At 41.9% G+C, this 26,424-nt stretch overlaps 1 protein-coding gene across 2 annotated transcripts in view; it reads left to right on the top strand.

Moving 5' to 3' along the window:
* arhgef49 (Rho guanine nucleotide exchange factor 49) overlaps positions 1-26,424 on the top strand; it is a 56,611-nt gene that overhangs the window by 11,868 nt on the left and 18,319 nt on the right. Inside the window, exons 1-2 of one of the 2 annotated variants that reach the window (XM_020623975.1) lie at positions 5,407-5,543; positions 22,323-22,453. The gene's annotated coding sequence lies outside the window, so the exon portion shown is untranslated. Of the gene's footprint in view, positions 1-5,406; positions 5,544-22,322; positions 22,454-26,424 lie in introns of those variants that run through there. The other variant, XM_020623974.1, reaches the window with a different exon arrangement.

The raw sequence follows: 26,424 nt of genomic DNA, 5'->3' as shown, positions 1-26,424 counted from the left end.
AATTATCTATGTAGAGATACTGCTTGCAAACCATGATGATAAGATGATGTCATGGGGTAGGACTGGATAAGTCTGACTTCTTCCTACTCCATTCAATCATGTACTAGGTATAAGCACATTGATATTGGATTAGCATTTGTTGGATATGTGTGAAATTATGTGTGTTGATATATTGACTGTCTTTGCATGCTTGAAAGAATCAATCAATCAATCAATCAATCAATCAAAGCGCTTTGAGTTTGCTGTAAAAGCATAGAAAGGTGCTATACAAGTATAAGACCATTTACCATGTTGGTATTATTTGGCACTCTGTGAAGTGGAACTGGTTAATATGGAATAAAGGGCACCTTTCTTTATTTAAGCCAGGGAGCCAGTTTAGTATATATTTGTAGTGGAAATGATAATGAAGATGATATTAACCAGCAGCAGCACAATCCTGCAGCACACCAGTAGCAAATGACCACATCAGTGTGTCTCATCTGGAGGAGCAGGGTTATAAGAGTAACACTGGTCTTCAAGGCTTCCCATCAGGAGGGCTGAGTTCATTCAGTGTACTGTGTGGCTGCAGGCATGTTGATTAATGAGACTCCCCTCTGCACACGGGCACTTAAATCAGCCAATACAGGCCTCAAGAGGAAGCTTCATTCAAACACTCATCTAAGTCATAGAGGTTTCTTTATGTAACATCTGTCATGTACTTTAAATGCTGGTTTGATGGCTCTGCAATAGCCATTCATTTCTATCAGAGCCACTAAGTACAGATGGAAAACTAGATAATGAACGATGGTTACATTTAGCTCTTTTATAAATGCCCCTTTTCCAGGCAGGTCACTTGTTCTAGTGCGCTGCCTGGTCCGATCAATCAAATCACACATACACTCCCAGCATATTTGGCTGGACAGAGCAACTCAATAAAAACCAGTGACTGATGGAGCGACAGCCTGCAGCCTTCGTATGGGAATGAAACTGTTATATAATGAACAGAAAAAAAACAAATTAGCTTAATTGAAAGCACAAATAATCATTAGTCATGCCCCTAGATGGTAGCATATCTAGTATAGTGGGTTGTGCACATTCACACATGTCATGAGTGAATGAAGTTTTTGCAGAGGGATGCGGGCTGCTTCCCCCGCTGCCTTTGTTTCTTTAGCACTTTGGACATGTTAGCTTTCATATAACTGTCCGACTGTAAGAAGAATGTGTGCGTACACTCATATAGCCAAGTACTGGACAAATTAAAACTATGACCTTGATCAGCAAAGTTACTACAGTTCACCATGTGTGGGTCATTCAGGTTTTTATTACATTTCATAGCAAGTCATCAAATAGATGCATTTATAGATCTGTTAGTATTAGAGTGCTTTTCAAACATTTCCCAGGTTTATGTCAGTGGACAGGCCCAGTTCAGTGTGCTAAGCCTGCAGCTACCTTCCTGAGTGTGTGTCGCTGTCTTCCTCTGGGCATTGTGCCCTCCATCAACCTCCACCCAGTCGCCTATCACTCTATTGATCGTCAGGCATTGTGCCCCACAGTGACCGTGTGGTCAAGCACAATCAAGCTACAGACAAACATACTGTCAGAGGACATTTTTTATGACATCCTGTATTAATCCACTCTTCCCCCTTCACTACGTAAACCTTTCCATCCAGCCAGGGGCTTCAAGAACATTGCATTGTTCCTCCACAGTAGAGCTAAGAGTAACAGCTATTGTGCAGCAGTTGATGTCCAGTATGTGAACACAGTGGCTGCAGCACACTCTATTAGGCTCCCTCTGTGTGTGTTTGTTTGTAATACCCTGAACAAATGACATGACTGAAGCTTGGCTCGTGTTGGTTTCCTGCTGTGTTGGTTGGTTCAGGAAAACCCTCTCCTACAATAGGAGGCTTCCTGTTTCAGAGCTCGCAGGGTTTCTTAGTTTATACTAAAGGCCAACTCATTCTCCTGCATCTCCTTGGGCACCCTCTCTCCTGTGTCATGGAGGTTATGCTAAAATTAGCAAGTCTCATAAAGTAGTGGTGTAACAAGTTCTTTTTGTGTTTGCACCCACAGATGTATCTCTCTCTCTAACTGAGTCTTGCTCTCTCTCCTTCTTTGTCCGTGACTCACCCACGGCAGAGAGAGGGCTGCGTGAATTATTGAACCAGTGGTGGAGCCCTCATAAATTATCTAACCATAAGTTGCTGAATGGAGCAGAGCAGCTCCGTGGATACATCTCATCATGACTGTCATTGTCAGTGTCACCTAGACCTCTGTAAGGGTCTGATAAGAGGAGAGGGCGAACCTGGGCACACACTCATACATTATACGCTGACTTCTTCTTGGCTTTGATGGGACTTTCGGACTGGACTTTTGAACAGGGTAGACAACAAGTCAAAGTAAATTACATCTGGATAGCCACCTTTAATTAGTCAACATACATAAAGATTTGCTACTACCTCAAGTAATGTGCCAAGTAAGCAGTTTTAGGGCTTTTAAATTCCATTCAGGATTTTTTTCTGCAACAATTAATACACACATGTAATATGAAAGGTGTCATTCATAAGACAGTTACCACCATTCTACAGTTCTGTAAAATGTTTTGGCCTTTTCTAGTTAATTGTCATGATTGTATAGCTGGTAAATTCTCCTTTCAGTCCTGATGAGCAGCAGCAAATCAGCTTTAAACCCACAATTCAATTTTATATGTATAGCACCAATTCACAACAACAATTATCTCAGGGCACTTTACATAATAAGGTCACTATTATAAGGAAAACCCTCCCCCCTTCAGCAGCACTTGGTGACAGTGGGGAGGAAAAACTCCCTTGAACAGGAGAAACCTCCGACAGACCTCTTCTGCCTCGATGGGTTGGGGTGAGTGGACAGAGGAGAGAGAAAAGAAAAGCATCAAGTAACAACAAACAAAACAACAAGCAATCAAACACTGGGCAGGTTAAAGTCCCCGGTGACAGCTCATCAGAGACGTAGAGCTCTGAAGCCAGGGATACTGGCAGAAAGCAACAGGGAGAGAGAGAGAGGGGGGGCACACTATGGGACAGAGAAACACTAAATGAATGGAATGTAAAGGTGGCACGTATAAAAATAAGATGGAGAGGGGATGGGGGGTTGGTGGGGGCTCAGAGCATCATGGGAGGACCCTCAGCCTGAGCCTGTTACTAAAAGCTCATACACCAAACCAAACAGTCTTAGAATGCATGTCAGTGATTTCATTATTTCCAACAAACAAAGGCTAAAACCACTGGTGAAGTTAAACATACTCAGTGGGAGAACAGCCCAACTCCTTAGTGGTTACTAAAACAGACAAAGCTGGTGCAAAAAGTGTTCAGATCACAATATGTTTTATTATGGAACTGGTGGATCCAGAACCAGGGCTAAAAGGTGAGTGAAGATTGGGCTGACATTCATCAGGTGACCACAAAATAGTGGTGCTCTGCATCTACTGGATGTGTAAACCATAAAATCAGCTTCAACATTAAAAAACTGGGACTTCTGTCTAAGCTTCAATATGCAATAAGAAAACACAATAGCTTTTTTTATCCTGTTCTTCACATCTTAACACATGTATGGTCAGTTTGTGGGTGACAGAACTTTGAGTTACACAAAGTGAAATTCTTCCTTGTTGTCCTCATGTCTGTCACACTGCCATTACACTGACCTCACTGAGGTCAAAGTTTAATACAGCTTAACTTTGGGCACAAGATTTGGCAGAAAATCAAAGTGGTAGGAGTGAAAACCATTCCTCTGAACTAGTTCAGTCAGCAGATGTTTGAACTGTTCAGTTAACTGCTCCAGAAAACAGCGACATTGATTTCAGTTTCCTAGAATATCTTTAAATGTCTTGTTCACAATGATATAAACACATCTGAGATACTGGAATCAGCAAACTGACTGATCAGCTGTTAGAATATTGTACTACCCTGCCCAAAATGCTGTTCACCCTCCTCCACATCACACAGCAGCTGCCTGTAACCAAAGCAGCACCAGCAGTCATTTTGCCAGCATGTGCAGTCATCACAGAATTTAAATGGTCATTTCACCGTAGCCAGTTTGGCAGTGATCACGTACCGTATGCTCCCAGACCTCAGTATAAACACAGTTAGACTTACCTTCCCAGACTAATGCCCTCCTGTGGCTGCTGTATTGATAGTCGGATGTGTGATGGAGCTTCTAAATATTGGCTTTGAACAGCCTTGAGAGTTTTAGTGTTTCCATTGATAACAGGAAGCCTTGAGATGCAGAACAGCAGGTGCTTAGTGAACACGCCCCCTACAGTGAGTGGGCTGCATTGACGGGCGATAATGGCTTTATTTACACCTGTTATATCTCTGTTCTGTCACTCGCCCTTGTGGAAGAATGATAAGGAAATGATCTGACTAATAGAGACCAAGCATGTACAGTAGCTCTGTTTGTGCTGTTTCTTAGACACAGTGTGGCCGATGCCTACATGATTGCTTTCATGACTGTTGTTCCCAAAGGGATTGTGGGGTATGCCCCTGGAGTCATTACAATTACTGTTACAGTTATGGGGCAAATATCCTGACAACAGAGCCTCTGCATTGTTCTATGAGGCACTCACACCATGTTCATACACGGTGTTTGTTAAAATTGTTCTTCCTTCCAACACCTGTTCCTCCAGCAGAGCAGCAGATTTGATTAGACTCTGTGCATTCTGCTGTGTAACTAAATGCGCATATTAATGAGAAATATTGGATTTTATTGAGATGGAGACCTCTTGCTAGTGCAGCATGGTGATAGAGAGCTGGTTATCTATGCATTCATTTTCATAATTCATGACACGGTTAGAAACCATATTGGTTGGTGGTAGGAGGTTCTACTTGATGCACAGTGCCGCCCTTTAGCTTTTAGCTTTTAGTAGAGACACCATGTGTTTGTTTTCACTTGATTTATCAGACAGGGGGTAAAGTTTTAGTGGATGCACCTTTGTAAAAGAAAAGAGAATGTCCTGAGGTTGTTTTTTTGTAATGACTTAATTTAGACTCAACATCCTCATGTAGTACCTCTGGTTTTGGAGAAATGAAGCCTCATGAGCTCATGGACAGCTCTTGTGTCTCATCTGGTCAGGCGTTTTACTGGTGGATTACTTTTATCCAGGACACTCTGATCCTCTGTATGTGATTCAGGTCATTGGCTGAGAGAGAAACAGAAAATTAAGCATTAATCAAGTATCAGCACTTGGTCAGGGTGATGACACAGCAGCAGCACCTGCCTGCACTTTGCTCTGTGTTTGTGCCTGTGTGTATACCTCACAACTCGAGTGTGATGGCCGCTTCCTGGTTTCCATGCCAACCGCAAGGGCTGTTCATGTTGGAGCATGCTCAGTTTGGCTCCCTCTCCTGTAACAATAGCCAGTGAGAGGGCTGACACACACACACACACACACTCTCTCTCTCTCTCTCTCCCTCACACACACTCGACTCCAGCTCACAGTCAGAGTGAGACGGAAAAGAGAGGCTGCCTGCTGCGCTGCGGAGCTTCTAACAGACACACTGACCAACAAACACACACACTCCTTCAAAACAAAGGTGAGTACACAAACCTGCACATATTCCTCTGAATGTTCTGTCTTCTGTGTTTTCTCTTAGTTTTTATGCTGAGGACTTTGTAACATCACTAGCTCTGCCTCTGTGGAGGAAAGAGCTGCAGAGTGGAGACAGTTGTTGCCAGTGGAAAAACTAGAGATAACAATGAAGCATGTGCTCTGCTTTGTGAGTGACAGGACGGCATGTTTTCTTTTTTTATATTGTTTTGTATAACAGCATCGTTATATTGAAATGACCCTCTTTCCCAGCATGCATATATTGATCTTGTCATTTTATGAATGGCAAAAGCAGGCTTAATCATCACTCTCCTCAATCTGAGGTGTAGTAGTTGACAAAGCAGGGATCGCTCAATAATTCATGTAGCTTTGTATGGAGGAAGGTCAGTAGGTGTAATGTGACGCTTTGCATGAACAGATAGCAGTTTTAGGCTCTTTTGACAAGGCAGCTCGGTGTTAACAACCTTCAGGTCCTCATTTCTTCGCATGTTGACTTGATCCTCAGGTGTAACACAAAAGGTGAAGGTCTGTCCTAGAAGAAAAGGAAGACAGATATATCCAACCTGGTTTCTATGCTCAGCCATCTCTGTTATGTGACCTGCAAGTAGAGGGAATGTTATGAGCGTCTCCTAATGCCCAGCTGACCCTTTAAAATACTGTGTCTGTATGCATGTGCCTGTGTGCGATCAGGGGGTGGTCTGCACGGAAGATATCTTCAATAGAACCCTGTAGTCTCACCCTATTTCTCTCTGAGGAACACTTAGAGAACACACACACACACACAAAGTGACTACCCGCCTGCCACAAGATTAATTGCTGTGGCTGATAAATTCCTGGCTGGTTGATAGTGTCTTCCTCAGCAGCCCATTGTGTTTGTGCTTGTGTGTTGTTGGATGTTCACAGAGCAGCATGAATATCAAATGGCCAGGATTTTTAACAACAAACAACAAAAATCACCTCTACTTTTAATCTAAGTGTTAGCAGTTAAAGGTTATACATAAATTCTATTATGAAGGCCTATTTTGTATTATTACAACACCTGTGCTTTAATCTATTGTCATTCATTATTAATTAACCTAATGATTGTGTTCAGCCAATCAATAAATAGCTTAGTATATCAGTGTGAGAATATCATGCAGAATGTAGGTCCCCAGGTTACAAGGTTACACCTTTATAGACACTGTTTTGCCTGATCAACAGTCCAAAAACCCTAAAGAATTAAATTTACAGTGATATTCATAAACACAGAAAAGCATCAAATCGTCACATATGAGAAGCTGGAGCCACAGAATCACTTAAAGCTATTTAAATAGATTTTTTGTCCACTGAAGAACCTCAACACCAGAAACCTACACCTCTGACACATCATGTCCTTATGCGGTTAGTTTGGCTAACATGTCAGCAAACAGCTGTCTCCTGACATCTTCGTCACCGTTCAGTTGGAGTCATGTGTGTTGAATGTAAGTCGCTCTCTGTTTAGCCCTGTGAGCTACAGTATAAGAGGCCAAGAGAGTTGGTGAGAAGAGTAACCTCCTCCACAATGGTCATTTGATCCATTATTAATATAAATGTGGGTTAGTGGAGCTTTAAACGCTTCAGCATTTCAGATTGTGAATCGTTTGCTTCTGTCTGCGCGTTCTCTCAACACAATGAGGAGGAGGAAGGCAAAACACTGCATCAGCCCTGGAATTTAACTGATGGGAAAACACACAAGCATGAGACGAGAGGAGGGGACACGCGGAGGCACAAAAAGAAAAGAGAAGATGAACAGAAATCGAGAGCTGTGGAGCGATAGATGGCAGACGGAGAGAGAGAGAGAGGCACTGTTTCACCCTGTGGGAAATTGGAAAATAAATTGAGTTGATACAGGCAGGTTTGCATAGTGATATTGATGCAGGGCAGTGGGAGGGGAGAGGTCTGGACTCATAAGAGGTTCACAAAAGGCTAATCATCTTCAAGGCCCCAGTTAGGATGATAAAAAGGCTTCCTGGGGTAGTAATTAGGAATTTCTATCTGCCTTCGATAAAAAGATACAGTCCAGTGTGACAGACTCTTTGGCAGCTGCGTTTAGAAGACTCTGTGTCCAACTAAATGATTGTTCTTCAGAATATTTAAGCCGAACCGAGGAACAGGAAACCTAATTCTCCTAGCAACAGTTGTTTTGAGTCTGCGTTTAGAAGCACTGTAGCTGTTTTGAAGCAGCTTGTGGTAGTATCTTCTGTTTCTGCTGGGATGTCAGTGTGGATGTTTGGTTTTCAGAGCTTGGTGTTTTCAGGGCTCAGAGCAGACGACAGACAGTGTGAGAGTAATGTGACCCTTCAATGATAATCTCCTCGTCCTCCCTCCTTTGTGGTAGCTAGGGTGTTTTGAGACAGACTTGTTTCTAACTTGTCACAGCTGTGCATGCTCTAAAAGAGCAAAACCCTCAGTATGGCTTTGACCAAAAAGTATTTGTATCACTCAGTATCAATAACCATAAACTAATAAGTTATGTCCTTTCCTCATTCTTTGATATTCCTAGTACAACTACATCTCCAGCCCAAGCCCAACATTTTTAAAATTCTTTGTCTATAGAATTTATACATCTACAACTATGTCTGGGGAATAATTGTGGCTATGACAAGCTATACTGTAGGTTGAGTTAAGGCCTGGCAGCTAAAAAGCAAAACAAAACAAAAACCTAAGTTCAGGTTCAAGAGAGACTGAGGTTACAGTTAAATCAGGTTTGTCACTACTTCGATTGGCACTGATTATTGGCATTGGATGTAAATATCAGTGTAATTCCTTGGCTGCCACCGTGACCTGACTTTGGCAGAAATGGACCGAGGAAGCCGTAGTAAACTGTGCTGGCACGAATGCAGCCTCACATACATTATAGAGTTCGTACTGCCTTCGAGTGCGGATGCTTGTTAGTCAGTCATTTTCATTTCTCGATGCCTTTCTGATTTTTCTGTCGGCTGGAAAGCTGTCCTCTCCTCCCATACAGTTCAATCCAGTTTGCTTCTGGAGAGGGAGGGGAGCTATATCAGCAGTTACAGGAACTGATAGGCATCGGTAAGAGCTGCTCAGTCGATGACCCAGGCCATGATGCATCGCTGATGAATCTCTGTTAAAGCTGACAATGAGCTGACAAGAAAATCTTTTGGAAAACACCGACACCCCCTCAGCAAGGTCAAGGGGCACTGAACCAGAGAAAGGAGTCAACTACGAGACCTAGAAACATCAATTCTCTCTTCTCAGTAATACGACAATGTATGAATTATTTTTCTTTGAATGTATAGAAGGAGGCAGAGGCCAGCTCTTAAGTTCTGATCCTGTAAGAGCAGAGCCTCTTATTTTGAAAAATGGACAAGCAGCAAGGCATCAATGAAACATTTGATGTTACTCAATAATAAATTATAAAACCAAATTTCAAATCAAGATCATACACCAGCGGTTTCTGTCTTTATTGACCTTTGAATCCATTTGTGTGGAAAAGAGTTATGAGTAGTTTTGGCCAAGTGGTGAGTTTTAAGAGGTAACAATATCTAGTATCCCACAAGAAAAAGGGAACAACCGGATAACAGTCAGAAAATAATAACTTTGTTACCTTCTTTGTTAAGATGTGTCACTAGTGTTACCTCCACTTAACTTGGACTGAATCCTATACAACAGACAAATTCAAATATGCTTCGTGTTCTAGTGCGATCTGTTTCTACAAGTTCCAAAACATAAAATGTGTTGTTTGTCAAACTGAGGACAGGACAGTCACTGGACTGAGACAGTAACTGACCTGCAGGTGTGTAACCACTGATGTATGTGGTCTTTGTTGGACTGAGATCTTAGGGTAAGTAGGGTCTTTTATTTCAAAGCAGCTGAGGGACTGAGGACAGGACAGTCACTGGACTGAGACAGTAACTGACCTGCAGGTGTGTAACCACTGATGTATGTGGTCTTTGTTGGACTGAGATCTTAGGGTAAGTAGGGTCTTTTATTTTGAAAAGAGTATCTTCAAGTTATAAGTACAACAAGGCATCAGTGGAACATTTTCCTCTAATTTCACTTTCACTGTATTCATGACGGTTGAGGATTTAGCCCAGGCCGCCACGGGCGACCCAGCTGGTAAAGCAGAATTTGTTTATTCTTGTTTTGAGTGACAGGCTGGTTCAGAAGAGCCAGAAGTGCTTTGATGGGATACATGAACGAGTTGTTCCTTTTTCTCTCGGCCTCCATCATCATTCTGTTTCTCTGTTATCTGTTTGTCTTCCTTCATTCCCAGTGATGGGCAGTGAGTCACAGAGCCATCTGCTGCCCAGTAAATCCTCTCCTGCCTTATTGGCCTCCTTTTGTTTATGAACACCACTCCTGGGACGACAGTGATACCTCTGTCTACCCTGTTTATCTCTTCTTTTGTTTATCCCTTCCTTCAGTCACCTAAACTTTACTTCTCCTTCCCCTCTACTGTCCTGCAAAGCTCTGTCACGTATTCTTCTTGCACTTCCTGTTACCTCCATGCATTGGCTTCTCTTCATTTCACCTGGTATAATTCTTCTTCACCTCATCTACTGCTTCCATTTTCTCCCAGGAGGCAGATTGTAGGAATTAGGTCAGGCACCGTGTGTGTGAGGGTGTGTGATCGTATGAATGTGAGCACTGTTGATGTTGTTTTGTTGATGTAGGTGTTGCTATTGCTGATGTCATTATGCACCCCAGCAGAAAAGACAGGTACAGGAAAACACTCTGGGGGCAGGTGTGTGTGTAGGTTACACACAGACTGTAGTGAGGGTGCTTTAAGTCCTCCAGGCCCTTCGTCGAACTTGACAGCTGTTATCTTGCATCGCTGTGGCGACTTGCTCTGCCCCTGGCAGTTCCTGCCATTGTGTTTTCTCTTTACATCTTGTATTACATTGGCTTTAGCACAAACACTGGCCTCGGGCAGTGGTTAGGGCCAGGTTTTCATAAGTAATGTGAGGATATGCTCACAATGTTAAATGCCGGCCTGAATTTGGGTGACAATTTCATGGCTTCAGAAGGCTTGAAATATTCCGTATTTGGTCCGTATTCATCCATTTTTGGGAGAATGGCATTTTTTAAACCTTTATTTAGACAAGGTAGGTTCTCAGAGAGGCCACCTGTCTTTTGCAGGAACAACCACAAACTGACCTGCTGGTCACGGAGCAGTTGGGGGTTGAGGGCCTTGTTCAAGGGCACCACAGTGGCTTTAATGAAGGTGGGGCAAGTATGTCATTGTTACCTGACCCACCCAGATTCTGTCAGTCCAGGGACTCTCTTTAGGCCATCATTGCCATCTGGTACTTATCAATTTTTGACAAATATGTAGGCATCACATAGTTGTTGTGCAGTTGCATTATACAGAGACGTGTTTCTGTGTTTGGCCTACACTCTCTGATATTAATGGTGTGGACAAAATACTAGGAACACTTGTATGCCGGTATAACACAATACAGTTCAACACAAACTGCAGCTTCCAAAATGATCAATTGAATCAGCACCTTTGAATATTATCACCTTCATGAAGGAAGATTTAATAAGTTCATTTTCCAAATAGGTGACTGATATTTGGAGCATTTCTACAGCTTGAACATAAAACTCTCCTGGTTGAGTCGCCAGTGCACAAGACAAACAGCTGCATTAGAAAACATCTGGTTTTCAAAGGTCAAACATACATAAAGACTGAAGGAGGGAAGTCAACCATGAAGTTGTACCTTTTAAAAACATTCACTTATAGACTGTGACATTATGTGGATGTGTGCTAAGACCAAGGTGAAGCTAAGCATTGCACATGATACAACACCGAGAAGTTTAAATCAGATTCTGCTTCTGTTTTGGATGAATCTGGGAACGTTGGTGCTGTGTTTTATCCCAGTGTGGAGACCATCACATTCAGAATTTGCTACAGTTGGTGCTTCTGACTGGCTTCTTCTCCAGAGCAAAACTGACAAAGGTTCATGGATATTGTAGTGTTCAGTCAAAAAAAACAAAAAAACAAAAGCAGGATTTCTCAGAAATGAGGTTTCACCTGGTTAAGCTTGCTGATATAAACCTATACACATAAACTATTCAGTAGGCACCTGTGTTTCTCTTCCAAGGAGCATTAACAACATTTTTAACAGGAAACAATATATGATATTGTAGTGGAGCTCAATTTTAATATACTGTTTGGATCTGAAACCAAAAATATGAGGATGTTCTTTTGGTTTGAAATGGTGGTTTCATCCTGAAAAGTCATTATTTGTTTGTGTCATGCTAGAGGTGTGCTTTAGGTTTCCTCTCATCATTACACAAAGTGAAAGGACAAGATCACTCATCATATCATATATTGTCCCTGTCAGGCTGTGTTTCTTTCTGTTCTGTAGGATGAGCCTTGCATCCCTTCATTCATCACGATCGGTGATGATGGGAGTGCTTCATTTCTGCAGCTCAGAGGGAAAGATGCATCGCACAGTTCGAGCTTCACAAACCCATCAGACAATCTGTTTGGCGAGCACAATTTTAAACTGTCACAGTGGATTGTAGTCACCACAGTGCATGTGCAGCAGATGTTGCCATTTTGAAGAGATGTAGTGTAGTTTGATCTGGTATCTGTAGGCGGTGTGTAGCCTGAATCATCTACCTGTTACCAAGCCGACTGAGGTCCATAACCCTCCATCATCCGTCAGTCAATAGAAGAGGCTGGCTATGGTGTGACAGAAAACCACTCTGCTGATTGGGTGACAAACACTCACACTGTTATTGAGATTATGCCTATTTTTATCAAGGCTTGTTCCTCTGTGATCGCTGGGTAATTACATGGCTTGCTGCTTCATAATTTATACATGAGCCACTGACATGCAGACTTCGATTGCATCTAATATTGGCCACAGAAATTGTGTGTGCACGCGTCCATCATTCTCCTAACTTGACTGTCTTGTAACCCAGACCTGAGTATCATTGTGCAGGGAAACACGTTTCCTAACTGTGCATGTGACCAATAAACACTTTGACCTTGACCTTGAAGTGGTTCAGTACCTATGTTAACATAAAACCTAGGTTTTAGGACCATTTTCATTATTGAATAACCCGCTGATTATTTTCTTGATTAATCAGTAAGATATCAGAAGATGTTACTCATCATGCCAACAGTCTAACACCCACAGATATCCAGTTTACCATCATATAAGACAAAGAAAAGCAGAAAATCCTTTGTCATCTTTGCTTGAAACATGAATCAGAATGGTTTGACAGCGTTTCTGTCAGATGACAGACAAGACAACACAGATATAATTTTAGCTGACCGCTCACATTTTAAAATAAATTAAGAGATGACTTTTAGAATTGACAATCAATACTTGGTGGTTAGTGCTGAGATTTGATACCCAGCCATAACATTTTTCAATAAGGCAGGTTAAGAACCCAAACAGCAAACAGGTACTCCAGTGAGATAAATAACATAATGAACCTGAGGAACACTTCATTTAAAATAACTAAATCAAGCACAATAAACTAGAGTGTGCCTCTCAGAGGAGTATCAGACCCCCCTTGTATCACTAAAGTGCACCAGTCTTTCCAGAGCACTATCTTTATTACAAGGCTTCACGTCACATGATAGCGCCCGTCATCATTGGCATGAATTGGCTCCTTTGAACTGTCTCTCCTCTTTGAATATGTGCTGTTAATGGAAAAGCACATGCAAAAGAAGCAGTTTGCTCTCAGCTCATCTTCTGTCTGTAAAATTTCTCTGCAACAATTCCACCTCTCATGAAATATGAATGAGACTGAGATGACCTGGACCCACAGCAGAAGACAGACACAGTAATGCATGTTGATTTGTAGGTGCTCTTTACTGCCACACTAAAATTACTTGGTTTTTAACCTTTTGTAATGCACCTAACCTAACACAATGGGGTGCTTTAAGACTAAGACTGTTATTTTTGAACAAATGTAGCTTTTAAACATGAGATTATTGGTACATTGTCTCCACTGTCACTTAGTGGAACAGGGTGAAACTGATGATGTGCATCCACATGCACAATACAAAGAAAACAGGGACAAACACTGGAAGACATTGTTTTGTACTGTAGTGCCACAAGTGGCCAAAAACTCTTTAAGTGCATTTATACAAGCTGAAGAAGAAGCACAAACCTTCTGCTGACTGCGATAAGTCAGTGCATGAAAGAACACAGTCAAAAATATCAAATGTAAACGCATACAGTAATAAAATGAGGCAAAACAGAAATCACCTGCATGGAAGTTCATTTCAGCCAATAACCACAAATATAGACCCAGCTTTAACTTGTCCAGCTGCAGCCTGATGTGCAGGGGAAAAGAAACAAGGCCAAAATAACTGAACAGAGCTGTGAGTTGTGATTTTAGGATTGAAATAGCAATGTAGTAACAATTCACATTTGGATATTCCAGATCACGTGTGTTTGTGTAACTGGGTGTCCAGACTAACAATGGCAATGCATCTAAATATACAATTGGCAGTGTTGCAAGGGATGTACTGCTTCAGGTAACAGAGCGAAACTGATATATGATCCAGGAGGATGAGTTCTATCTTGTAGAAGATGCTAAAGATGGGCTTTTACAACTTATCTTGGCAAAAATCTTTTTATTTCCTGTCTCAGCAATTGACAAGTAAACAACTGAATGACTTTTCTTTTCAAAAAGAGTTGAGTCGGTTTCATTCATCCATTTTACTGGAGCCTTGTGAGTCGTGCCAGGTCTGTAAAGATGCTTCTTTTCCTCCCAGTGTTTGTTCTTTAATCCTACCTCCTGCTACTACACAACACACAGCCATCATATCTCTACTGTGGCAATAAATTATCTCAAAATGATCATTTTCAGAGCCGAGCTCTCAGCTGCTGTACTGTTCATCTCCCCAGAGACCTGTACTCCATGCACATACCAAAGTCACACTGCCTAATTCATTGCACTCCTCCACACCTTCTTACCCGTCCTCCGCCTGCCGCAGGCTCCCGCCCACTCTCTCACCTCTCCTCCCCCGATGGGACCGGTGTCGGTGCTGCTGACAGTGCCCTCGGGTGGTGCCTCACTAACCCAGATTTCACTGGCTGATGGGAAACCATCATTTGTGGGTGAGGGTTTGTATGCTTGTGAGAATGTGTCTGAGAGGGGAAAAACCTGAAATGTTGAATGTTGCCTTTGAAGAAACTTCAGCATCTGTATGCAGCGGCTTTTCTTTTACTTTCCTTCTGTATTACATTCACTCCTACTGCTGTGCTTATTTATGGTTGGAAGTTGGAGCTTGAAATAGCAAAAGGTGTCAGTTCTGACCTAGTGCACTGCCACAGTGGAGAAAACTAGGATACACCAACTTATTTAGCTGAGCACAAGCACCTGATGCATTTAATTATGTACATTTAGGCAACAAACAATATTGTACTCCATGCTGACTGATTAAAACCAGTGAACGGAAATACTTTAAAATGAATCTGTCATGATGTCACCTACACATCACGTCTACCTCCCTTTAAACCTTTTTCCACTATAACCACCTGATATCCAAAACCCTACCAGCACCCATGATGCTGGCGAGGTGTCATAAGCCCCCAAAAGAGTCTAGGGCCCTGGGATTAACATTTACAGAGACAGCGGTTGAAGTTAAGGAAGAAAACTTTTTTTTATCTTCTTGTTTCCATTATGTTACCTTGACAGGCGCCAGGGCTGATTAACAAAAACACAGAAACAAGAAGAGGCAGGCAGGTCCAAACAAACAGAAGGGGGAAGCCACTCTAGCCAGCCACGCAGTGGGCCGTTGAACCACAGCGCTTCCCCTAAACCTAAAACATCCACACTAAACCGACCCAAAACCAAACCACAAAACAAAGGTTACCTGGCCTACCAGGATTAGGGAAACAGGAAGCTGTCACCAGCATAAACAGATGATTATCAACGTGGTGAGCAGCAGCAGTAGGTCTTCTCCAGCACATGTCTGTCAGCAAGGAGCTTGTGTGAGGCTGCATGATGAGTTTAAAAAACTTCCACATCTAGATAATCTTCTGCTCCCCTATATCTATTCTTCAGTCCTGTCATCCTCATCCCTCTCTGATTTCCTCCTCATTGCTCCTCATTTTCTTAGTTTGCATCGTATCTCAGCCATTAAGAAAACTAATCCCTCTGACTGCTGTTAACGTACAGCCTCCTCCAATGCTCCACTGCCCTGACCTCTCCCCTTTCCTCTGTCATCCTACTTGTCACAAGAGATTGAAAGCCACTGTACTTCATTAGGATAGTTGTTTCTTAGTGTTGGGCCCTGTGCAGGCCTGTTCTCATTGTGTGTGTGTGTGTGTGTGTGTGTTTTGATATACAACAACTCACAAGTCTCACATGTATTCAACAGGAACTGAGGCAACAACTGGATTATTTTCCTTATGGAATATATAATGATTTGTCACTTCACTGTTAAGTAAGTAAGGTTTATTTATATATCACCTTTCACAGATAAAATCACAAAGTGATTCACAAAGACAACAATGAAAAGCAGAAAACAGGCAAACAACAATATGCCAACAACACCAACGGATAATATGTAAAACAATGATAAAAATACATTAAAACACTATCAAATCAACTAAAAGCCAGACTAAACAAATGTGTCTTCAGCTGCTTCTTAAAACCACCAACAGATTGGGCCATACGCAGTGACAGGGGCAACGCATTCCACAGTCTAGGAGCCACAGCCTGAAAAGACAGGTCCCCCCTAGTCTTCAAACGGGTTTTGGGCACCACCAACATGTTCTGACTTGAGGAACCGGAGAGCACGCTTCGGTAAATATGGGGTCAATAGGTCAGCAATATACTGAAGAGCCTGACCATGAAAAGCCCTAAATGTTAGTACTAAAATTTTAAAGTCAATTCTAAACCTGACTGGTAACCAGTGAAGTGAAACTAAAACAGGCATAATATGAGCTCTTCTAGGGGTTCCTGTTAAAAGCCTCGCTGCAGCATTCTGCACAATCTGAAGACGATTTACAGTTGACTTATTGCAACCGATAAGAAGGGAATTACAGTAATCAACACGTGCAGAGATAAAAGCATGATTAATCATCTCCAGGTCAGCCTTTGATAACATTTGCCTTAGTTTAGAAATATTTCTCAGGTGATAAAAACAATTTTTTTACCACCTTTCTTACTTGGCAATCAAGAGACATAGTCTGATCAAACACAACACCAAGGTTTCTGAGGTTCGACTGGACAGAGGAACCCAGGGAACCAAGGCGTTGTCTGATTGACGGGATCTTATTATCAGGCGCAATAATCAGCACTTCAGTCTTATTGGGGTTTATGTGAAGATAATTACTGTTAAACCAGCTCTTGATGGTTGACAAGGTGAAGCTAACAAAATACAACTCAGAGTCATTAAAAGAGCAATAAATTTGAACATCATCGGCATATAGATGATAAGACACCTTCTTAAAACGCTGAATTATCTGACCAAGAGGATAGATATATAACTGACTGGCCCGTAGGAGTTTAGTTTACTCACTCACTCACTTCATGCTTACTTCCATAAGCTCACTCATGTTGTTCTAAAGAGTCACTGAACTGCAAAAACCTTATGTTTCTTGTTGTTGCTCTACTGTTACCAAAACTACAATGAGTAGCAAAATACTGAATAGACAGTGAAAAAGTGGATTAGTGGTTTCTATGGTGTGTTTTCGGCAACTGAATTCAAGCTGACAGATTTGAAGGAGCCATCTCTCCAGTTTACATGTTAAATACCGACGACTAGATTTTGGAAGGAGTTAAACCAGGAGTTCAATGTTGAGGTATGGGTGAGTCTGTTGAGAAGCTTGAACATGTCACAGTATTAGATAAATGCTATGCAAATGGAACATAATGAGATGTAAATACAGACACTGATAGTGTACTGTACATTTTGCATGTGACGCTGACTATGTCTTCACTCCTTTGGAGCAGTTCTGTCACCTTCTTACTTCATCTGACTGAGTCACATTTACGCACTCTGCTCCCTCGGCCGAGGTGTATGTCACTGTTGTTACTGGCAGCTCTGTGGCTTCCGGGGCTCATAAAAGAGAAACCAGTTGGCTGTATTTCAGTGTCCACTGGTGGCAGGTGTCTTCAGACAAAGTGAAATACTATATTTGTGCAGCTGGCCGTGCTCAAGCCGGGTTTGAACCCAGACTGCATTTCACCGTGCAGTGTGTGGACAGACATCTGTCATTCTCTGCTACATGCTAGCAAACACAGCATGTCTGTGCACTAAAGCACATGCACTCACCCACACATTTGTAGTACCAGCATGAGGGCTTCCTTTGACTCAACTTCTAATACCTTCAAATAAACTTAAAACTCCACTAATCATTGGTTTTGTTCTTTTTTTGGTCATAGATTGTCTTAGTTTGTAACAACTTACTTTTACATGCAGTGTAGAAATGGAGAATAACACAACACAAATCAAATTGCCAGTATAAGTTGCTTTAACTTCCCTGGCCCAGCCATGACTGAGACAGGCCCATGTTGATGTTTTCCAGAAGCTCCTCAGCCACTAAAATGCCAAGTCTGCTATTTTCAGATTAAGTCACTAAGGAGGCTGTTTATAAAAAGCAGCCAGTGTGGATAAAGTTGAACAGACACAAAAAGACTCATTTAAACGTACAGTGAGTACAGAAAGTATTCAGACCCCCTTAAATTTTTCACTCTTTGTTATATTGCAGCCATATGCTAAAATCATTTAAGTTCATTCTTTTCCTCATTAATGTACACACAGCACCCCATATTGACAGAAAAACACAGAATGTTTGACATTTTAGCAGATTTATTAAAAAAGAAAAACTGAAATATCACATGGTCATAAGTATTCAGACCCTTTGCTGTGACACTCATATATTTAACTTAGGTGCTGTCCATTTCTGCTGATCATCCCTGAGATGGTTCTACACCTTCATTTGAGTCCAGCTGTGTTTGATTATACTGATTGAACGTGATTAGGAAAGCCACACACCTGTCTATATAAGACCCTACAGCTCACACTGCATGTCAGAGCAAATGAGAATCATGAGGTCAAAGGAACTGCCTGAAGAGCTCAGAGACAGAATTGTGGCAAAGCACAGATCTGGCCAAGGTTACAAAAAAAAATTCAGTGTGAGCTGTAGGGTCTTATATAGACAGGTGTGTGGCTTTTCCTAATCACGTCCAATCAGTATAATCAAACACCGCTGGACTCAAATGAAGGTGTAGAACCATCTCAGGGATGATCAGAAGAAATGGACAGCACCTAAGTTAAATATATGAGTGTCACAGCAAAGGGTCTGAATACTTATGACCATGTGATATTTCAGTTTTTCTTTTTTAATAAATCTGCAAAAATGTCAAATTCAGTGTTTTTCTGTCAATATGGGGTGCTGTGTGTACATTAATGAGGAAAAAAATGAACTTAAATGATTTTAGCATGTGGCTGCAATATAACAAAGAGTGAAACATTTAAGGGGGTCTGAATACTTTCCGTACCCACTGTAGATGGCTCAATGTGTGGCCGCGTGAGGTCTGAGTATGTCAGGCCGTGTGTCCTCTTCCGCCCTGTGAGCTCTGCTAAGTCTGATACACTCCTGCTGTGTCTTCCAGCTGCGCTAACATTGGCTGGCCTTTCATTTGCACAGGTCATGGAACGAGTCAGACACCTGCTGAGCCACAGTACACCTGTAGTGGGAGGTGAACACATTCGTACCATGTCGTCTTTAAGGGTGTTTAAATATTAACTCGAACCACCAGGCTACCTGACAGAGTTCTGACTAATGCTGAGTCCTTGTACAGATTGCAGGCAGCAGTTTTTTGCTTGTGAATTTAAATATTTGTTCTGAAAGGATTACCTTATAATACCTTAATCCCTCTTAACCAGCAGTACATACAGTATCTTCAGTATAAACAAAAGGTATCGTAGCTGTTTGGCATTTTATAATAAACAAAAATCACCCAAACAGGTCAGCTAAATGAAAAATTTTAATTCCATAACCTTTGTTAGTTCACATGACATTTGTAAATGTGGATATTTAATCATAAATATTTTATGGTAAGTTCAAACCTAAAATCAACATTGAAAATGGAAAAGTTTTTATTAATTTACTGTAAGTGACCTCTGGCTGCCCACTTGCAGCACCTTCATGACCCACCAAGGGGCTGTGGCCCACACTTTGGTAACACTACATTACAGTATTAACAATTAACCTTAAAAATAAACAAGCAGTCGTGTACTGTAGATACTCTGTAGTATCTTATCATTTTGGCATTTTCATGTTCTTGATTTCTTCGGTGCCTCAGAAAACTTTGTCTTGTCCTAATTCATTCATGCAGTGTTTGCATTGTGGTTGTTGATTTGTGGACGTCTGAGCTCTGAAACCTGATAGTCATGGTCTTTTTGAATAGGCTCAAGTGTATTTGGGCAGGAACGCTATCATGTAACACCTACTGTATATCCTTCTTCTTTTTTCATTGCTGGATTCTTGTCTATTCAGTCACTGTTTTCCCTTGTGGATCAGGATATTCGTGGATGTGAGATACTGGATGTTTACGCCTTTGAATACATCTGTTTTTATGGAACCACAATCTAAAATAATGTAATATCCTAAAGATAAAGTGGTGAGATTTTCAACAGATACAAGTATTAAGGTGTGTGTAGCTGAGAGATTCACACACAGCTAGACCAGACAGACAAAAGCATGAGTCTGCATGTCTGTAGGGAGCGCTGGAGCTGTCAAAACCACAGAACGCATTATTATCACCTCTTCTCCAAATGCATAAGATCTAGAAGACATCCTGTCTGCAACACACACACAGAGCTTAGTAATAGGAGGTGTCTCCACAGTCTGCTGAGAAACACTTCTGCACAGTTTAGGAGGCTTTGTGCCCATGAGGAGAGGATAAAGGAAACAGGCTGGAACGGCAGGGAAGTGGCTCAGTGATTTACACCCTCGCCAGATAAAAAACAAACATGAAATAAATAAATGGGACAGCCGAGTCAGTTTCTAATTCCCTCACAGGACAGATCCGTTTCAGTGGGAGTGACAGAGCGAGGTGATTCTGTGAGTGAGGGAGAGCTGAAGCTGAAAACACAGATCCTGGCTAATACACGGTCTTAAAATCTGTTTTCACTCAACAGAGCTGGTGACAAACAAAACAGGAACAAAGTAAGCTGGGCCACTGCTGCAGAGGAAAAGCAGGAGCCTGCGTGGGGGGTGGGGGTCCCCACTGGATGCCCTGTCAATCATCCAGCACTCCTAGGATGGAGGAGGGGGGTGGAGGGGCGTTCATTTTAGTGACAGCCTCTTGTCAAAGCTTTAGAGGATACTGTCACAGTGCTCTCCACCCCAGCATCCCCTGGGTGGGGGGGGTTAACGTCAGAAACATTCAGTCGCCTCTTTTCATCACGTGGCTGAAGATGGTGGATATGAGTTCAGTGGAGCAGTCGGGCTGTAAGACGAGGTGGGGGCGGTTCTTTGAGTTTTGTGAACTGATTGTTCATTCCTGCAGAGCCGTGTTTCCCAGTCTGAGCTGTGTGTTTGATCTGAACTGCTGCTGTCCTACATTACATTCATGGCTGCTGTAGTTATGTCTGAATTTATGGCGTTTCACTTCTATTGTCTTCATCCTCAAATGCAACTTGATGCTGAATTTTAATATCTTGAGATCAGCAGTAGTGTAAAGAACATATTTACAGTTTCAGGTAAATGCATATAATGGTCTTTACTGTTACACTGTTTATTTGAAAGGATCATTTCACACTCCAAGGTTGCACCAGGTTTTATTTGATTGTTTTTTATTGTATGTGACAAGGACAAAGCTCGTTATTACATCAGATTTATGTACTTTAAATTTATGGGGGTGTGTCTTTTCTAACTTGATGAGTACAGATTTCAGAATCAGAATCAACTTTATTGACCAGGTGTGACGGACACACGAGGAATTTGACTCTGGTTACATCAGCTCTCAATGTGCAAACAGTAAACCAGCATAAGGCTGTAATATAACAAAATAAACAGTATAAACAGGCAGTAAACGATGCAGACAGACAAAGGAATGTTCATTGAGATGAGATAATAAGAATAAAAACAGAATACTTAAAACTAGAGACCTGTACGAATCTGTATAATCTGTACAATTAATTTTCAAATTTAATTTAACTACAGAATGTTTAGTTTGATTTAATTAAAATGTGCCTAATTTTATGTTATTTTATTATGTTTATTTTAGAAGAATACATGTGTGATTTAATGTATTTTACTTTAGCGTTTGTGTGGATTAAAAGTAACCTTCCTCTGAGGCCCTCAGGCAGGTACCAGCAGCATATTACCCAGAGCTGATTAAACATAATGATTTTATTTAATAGAAACTGGATCGTTAATGTAGACCTGTGTTGCTGCTGGGAAATAACAGGGTTCGGCAATGATACGCAGCCTGTTTTCAACAAACCTCTGACACACACACACTGTATGCAAGCTCTTCATGTGTTGCTTTTAATCTGCTACTTTCTCATGACAGACAAACACTAATTAAGTAACTGACTCAACATCTAATTCAATCTGCGAAGGAGGGCACGGTTCATTTTACAGTATCAGGACACATCTGTGATTCAAGCCTCAGGTCTTTGTTGCTCCATCTCTCTCTCTCTCTCTCTCTAATTGTCTTGCAGAGTCAAAAGCACTGGCAATTGGCACAGTGTTTTTCTCTCCTGTACTTTATCATGTTTAGAAAGTGCAGATCATTGATTCATGTGTGTTTTTCTTTTATCCCCACTCTCTCTTTGTAGCTCAGGGCCATGTTAGTCTGGCTTGGTGGAGGCCCCAGACAGATCTCTGTCTGAGGAAGCTGGGCACTGCGGGACCTGAGCCAGTGGCCTGTAGGAGGAGAGAAGCAGCACAGAGGCTTGATTAAAATGGGGTAAGTTTAGAAGATGTTGTCTGCAACAGGAGGCTGTGTTTCCACATGCGATCCCTGCAACACGATGCTTGCTATAACCTCTGCCCTGTCACAGAAGAGAGGAGATGTGCTGATAGCAAACTACAGATACTGACTCACATGTAACACACTCATGTGTCTGCACATAGGCAGAAATATACATTGATAGGATGCACAGACAGGTACAGTTCTCCTTTCTCTACAGCCACATGCCACAACTTTAATGCTTAATCAAAAGTCAGTGAGAATGCAGGATATTACACTGAACAGATGAAATTATGTAGAAGCTTCATAATATTCAAGGCAACACTTTGATTTTTCTTCTCCTCCCATTGACCTGCAAAGTGAATTTATAACCTTCTTCTGACCCAACATGGTTACCTTGGTACCCCTTGAAACTCCCAGGTTGGGAGTCAGTGGCCTGTACCAAAGACTCCACTGATTGCCTATAGCTAGATTTCATCATACTGTATAAATACTCATTAATTTAGAGTCACCAATCAACCTAAGCTGCATGGGAGGAAGCCAGAGTAGCTGGAGAGAACCCATGCAGGCACAGGAAGAACATGCAGATGCCGTGCAAACCAGGAAAGCACACTCAGACCACAACTACACAAAACAGATGTGTCCACACACTTTTGGCCATATAATTTAAAATTTAACAACCCAGTAATACACAAACAGACTTGGTAAGATGGAGATTTTGTGCACATGTTTAATAATCCAGATGCTCTGAAAGTGAATTCAGCCCCAGCCCTGTGCACGCTGGGATGCTGATTAACTGCCCTTCTGATAGGGATGAGTTATTCCTTAGTTACCTGGTGGCAGAGCGAGTAGAGAGCACAGACCTCCAGAGAGCCTCTATACTGGCGATAATTCAACCAGACAAAGGCAGAGAGAGAGGTGCAGGCACACTGGGCAGAATGTCGCCTGCTAGTCAGGCACATGCTCACGCTAATTAAACCCAAAATCTACACATCAGCACTTTTTCTCCATTATAAACTTTGCACACACACACCTACAGTATTTATGTCTGCCAAACAGAATAACAGGAAAACCTGTTTAACAATGCAGAGGCCAGTGCTCAGTCAGTTTCACGTACAGCGAGTCCAGGGAACCTTAACATGTATGTCAAACAAAAAAATCCATCCATCCATTATTGATACCACTTAATCCTGAATAGGGAGGCTGGAGCCAATCCCAGCTGACATCGGGCGAGAGGCGGGGTCCACCCCGGACAGGTCGGTTCAAGAGGCAGGGTCCACCCCGGACAGGTCGGCAGTCTGTCACGGGGCGAGAGGTGGGGTCCACCCCGGACAGGTCGGCAGTCTGTCACAGGGCGAGAGGCGGGGTCCACCCTGGACAGGTGGCCAGTCTGTCACAGGGCTGACATGTAGACTAACACCAACCCTCACACTCACTCCTATTGGCAGTTTGGAGTCGCCAGCCAACCTAAGCTGCAAAAACTGATCGCAGAAATGAAAGCATTCTTACATCCAAAGGAAAAGAGGAAAGGCAAATTAAAATCCATTATTTACATAAGCATAATGATGATTATATACCAACCGGCCTTGGCTTTTCAGGGTCTTCATCAGCCCAGATGGGCTATAAGATTATATATTCAGTGAGATGATAAAATTTGTCAAACATCAGATACTTATCGTTTTGTTTGTACCGTGGTAGTAAATCCTTTAATATCTCTGGTCATGTGTTTCATCTTCCCCAGAGGATAAATCCCACTGACTTTGGTGACCCCCTTTTCCTCTTTAGCCACCGTGACCATTTGTGATCTGTTTCATCAACTACTGACTGGATGGTCACGAAATTTGTTACACACATTCATGTCACTCCCCGGATGAAATGATATCTTTGGTCATCTGTGACTCCTCGTGTTACACACATTCATGTCACTCTCAGGATGAACTGATATCTTTGGTCATCTGTGACTCCTCATCTATGGCATCATTAGGTCAAAGTTTCAATATGTCCTGTACTTTGGTTTATGACCCACATATTTGTTTAAAAGGAGTATGGCGCTAAGTTGGTAAACATGATAACATGATCTACGTACAGTAGCATCAGCACCATTGTCACTTTGACTCTGTTAGTGATTAGCAGCTCAAAGCACTGTTGTGTTCAGCCTCACAGATCTGCCAGGATGACTGTAGACTCTTAGTATGGTTATATAAAAACACTATCACAATAGGTTTTCTTGCAGAAGGACAGTGTATTTGGCTCTGAGTTAACATAAACTACAGTGTGTTCATGGTAATGAAGGAACACGCCACCCCACGCAACCATTTGGCTCGTTCATGTTTTTGGAGGTCTATTGAGCTCTATGGGACAGAGCCATAAGACTTGTTTGTAGAATAAATTCACTGTTGGTTCTGGTCTTTTAGAGGATTTGTTGACAGTGACGACAGCCAGTGATGAGCTTTGTGCTTGAAGATTGGCCTCAGTGATGAAAGGATTCACTTTAGATTGACAGATGAATGTCCTTGGTTTTAGTTTTAGAGCACTGTTCATTTAAAATACATCCGACAGATGAGACTGAGGGAAACCGCTTGTGCCTGCTATGCTGGAGGTTACTGATTAACTGTGATCACAGGCCTGCCTACCTCTAGCATGTGAGGAATAGAGATTCATCTATTAGTGCAAAGCTGCAGAGACGTGTGGCAGCCTGTTCGTGCTTTGGCATTAGGGAGCATTTGAGTCTAAAGATGATTTGTGTTTTATTATTCACCTAATGCATCTGGGATGAGCCCTCTGAGTCCGTGTTTCATAATCATAATCACAACTGTAACCCTGTGCCGCTGACTCTGATGTAGACAGAATATAAAATAAGGATAATGGGTGTTTGGGTTTGGTGGTTGATACAGTATGCTATTTGTACTCATTACAGGGAGTGAAGGGGCTGCATGCCTTCTTGCTAGCTCTTTCGGCTCCTGGCTTATCTACGACTGCTGTCTGATTAGTCAGACGGAAAGAGCAGAGCTGGCCGTCAACAGACAGCTGAGCAGTTATCTTCATTACTGTTCCCTATAGCAACACACTTATTTCCTCTGTCACTGGTTGACTTCGACCGGCTTTCTCTTCTTTCCTCCTCTGTCTGTCTGTGTATGTCTCTCAGTCTCATTTTTTAATAGCCTGACAAGCAGGCCAATAATCCTTCTATTATTATTCTTGCTGCAAAGAAAGAAAAAGGAAAAAAAAGCCCAAGGGGGTCGACAGGGAGACGTTTATATAAAATGAATGTGATTATTCTGGTTAAGGAACATTCAGAGTCAGTGTCTCCGAGCTGTGGCTGTCCTTTATTCCCATATGTGTGTGAATTGTGCAGTCGTCCTCATGACTGAAGAGAAATCCCCGTCACATGTCCAAAGCCATTGTAACATCTGAACTGTGGATTCCGTGATATAAGAGCTGACCTCAGTTTTAACACTGATCGTTAAACAGTCCTGTCTGCTAACAGAAGGGCAAGGGGGTATTGTTGATATCAGTTCCACAATATCCCCAATATATTATGATACTGATCTATATCTTGATATGGCAGAAGTACACAAAACATATAAAACAGCCAGATTGATATGTAACGCAGTGACCATTGTGAGGATGTTATTCAGTGAGGTCATTGTGTTAGTGTTTGCTTGGAACCATTCATTTAGACTTGAATTTGGAAAACAGTAAACATATGAATATATCATCACTATATGATTAATTTTCCATCTTTAGATAGCAGAGTGGAGTTTGTTAAATTTAGATTTTAGATCAGCCTTAGTTTCTGACTTTCAGATTCAGATTCAGAGCCATCATTTAAGCTACTAAGAAACCTTTGTCCCAGTGTGTGCAGCTAGTGTTTCTTCAGAATCACTGAACAAAGTTTCAAATTGAACTCTAATAGAAATGTTGACGTTAAGTTGAATCTCTATCTTCTCTGCAAAATGTTAAGGTTA

This window comes from Monopterus albus, unplaced genomic scaffold (genome assembly GCF_001952655.1).
Source record: "Monopterus albus unplaced genomic scaffold, M_albus_1.0 scaffold318.1, whole genome shotgun sequence".
Taxonomy (NCBI): domain Eukaryota; kingdom Metazoa; phylum Chordata; class Actinopteri; order Synbranchiformes; family Synbranchidae; genus Monopterus; species Monopterus albus.
The sequence above is the reverse complement of the archived record's forward strand: the minus strand, read 5'-3'. Positions and strand labels throughout refer to the sequence as shown.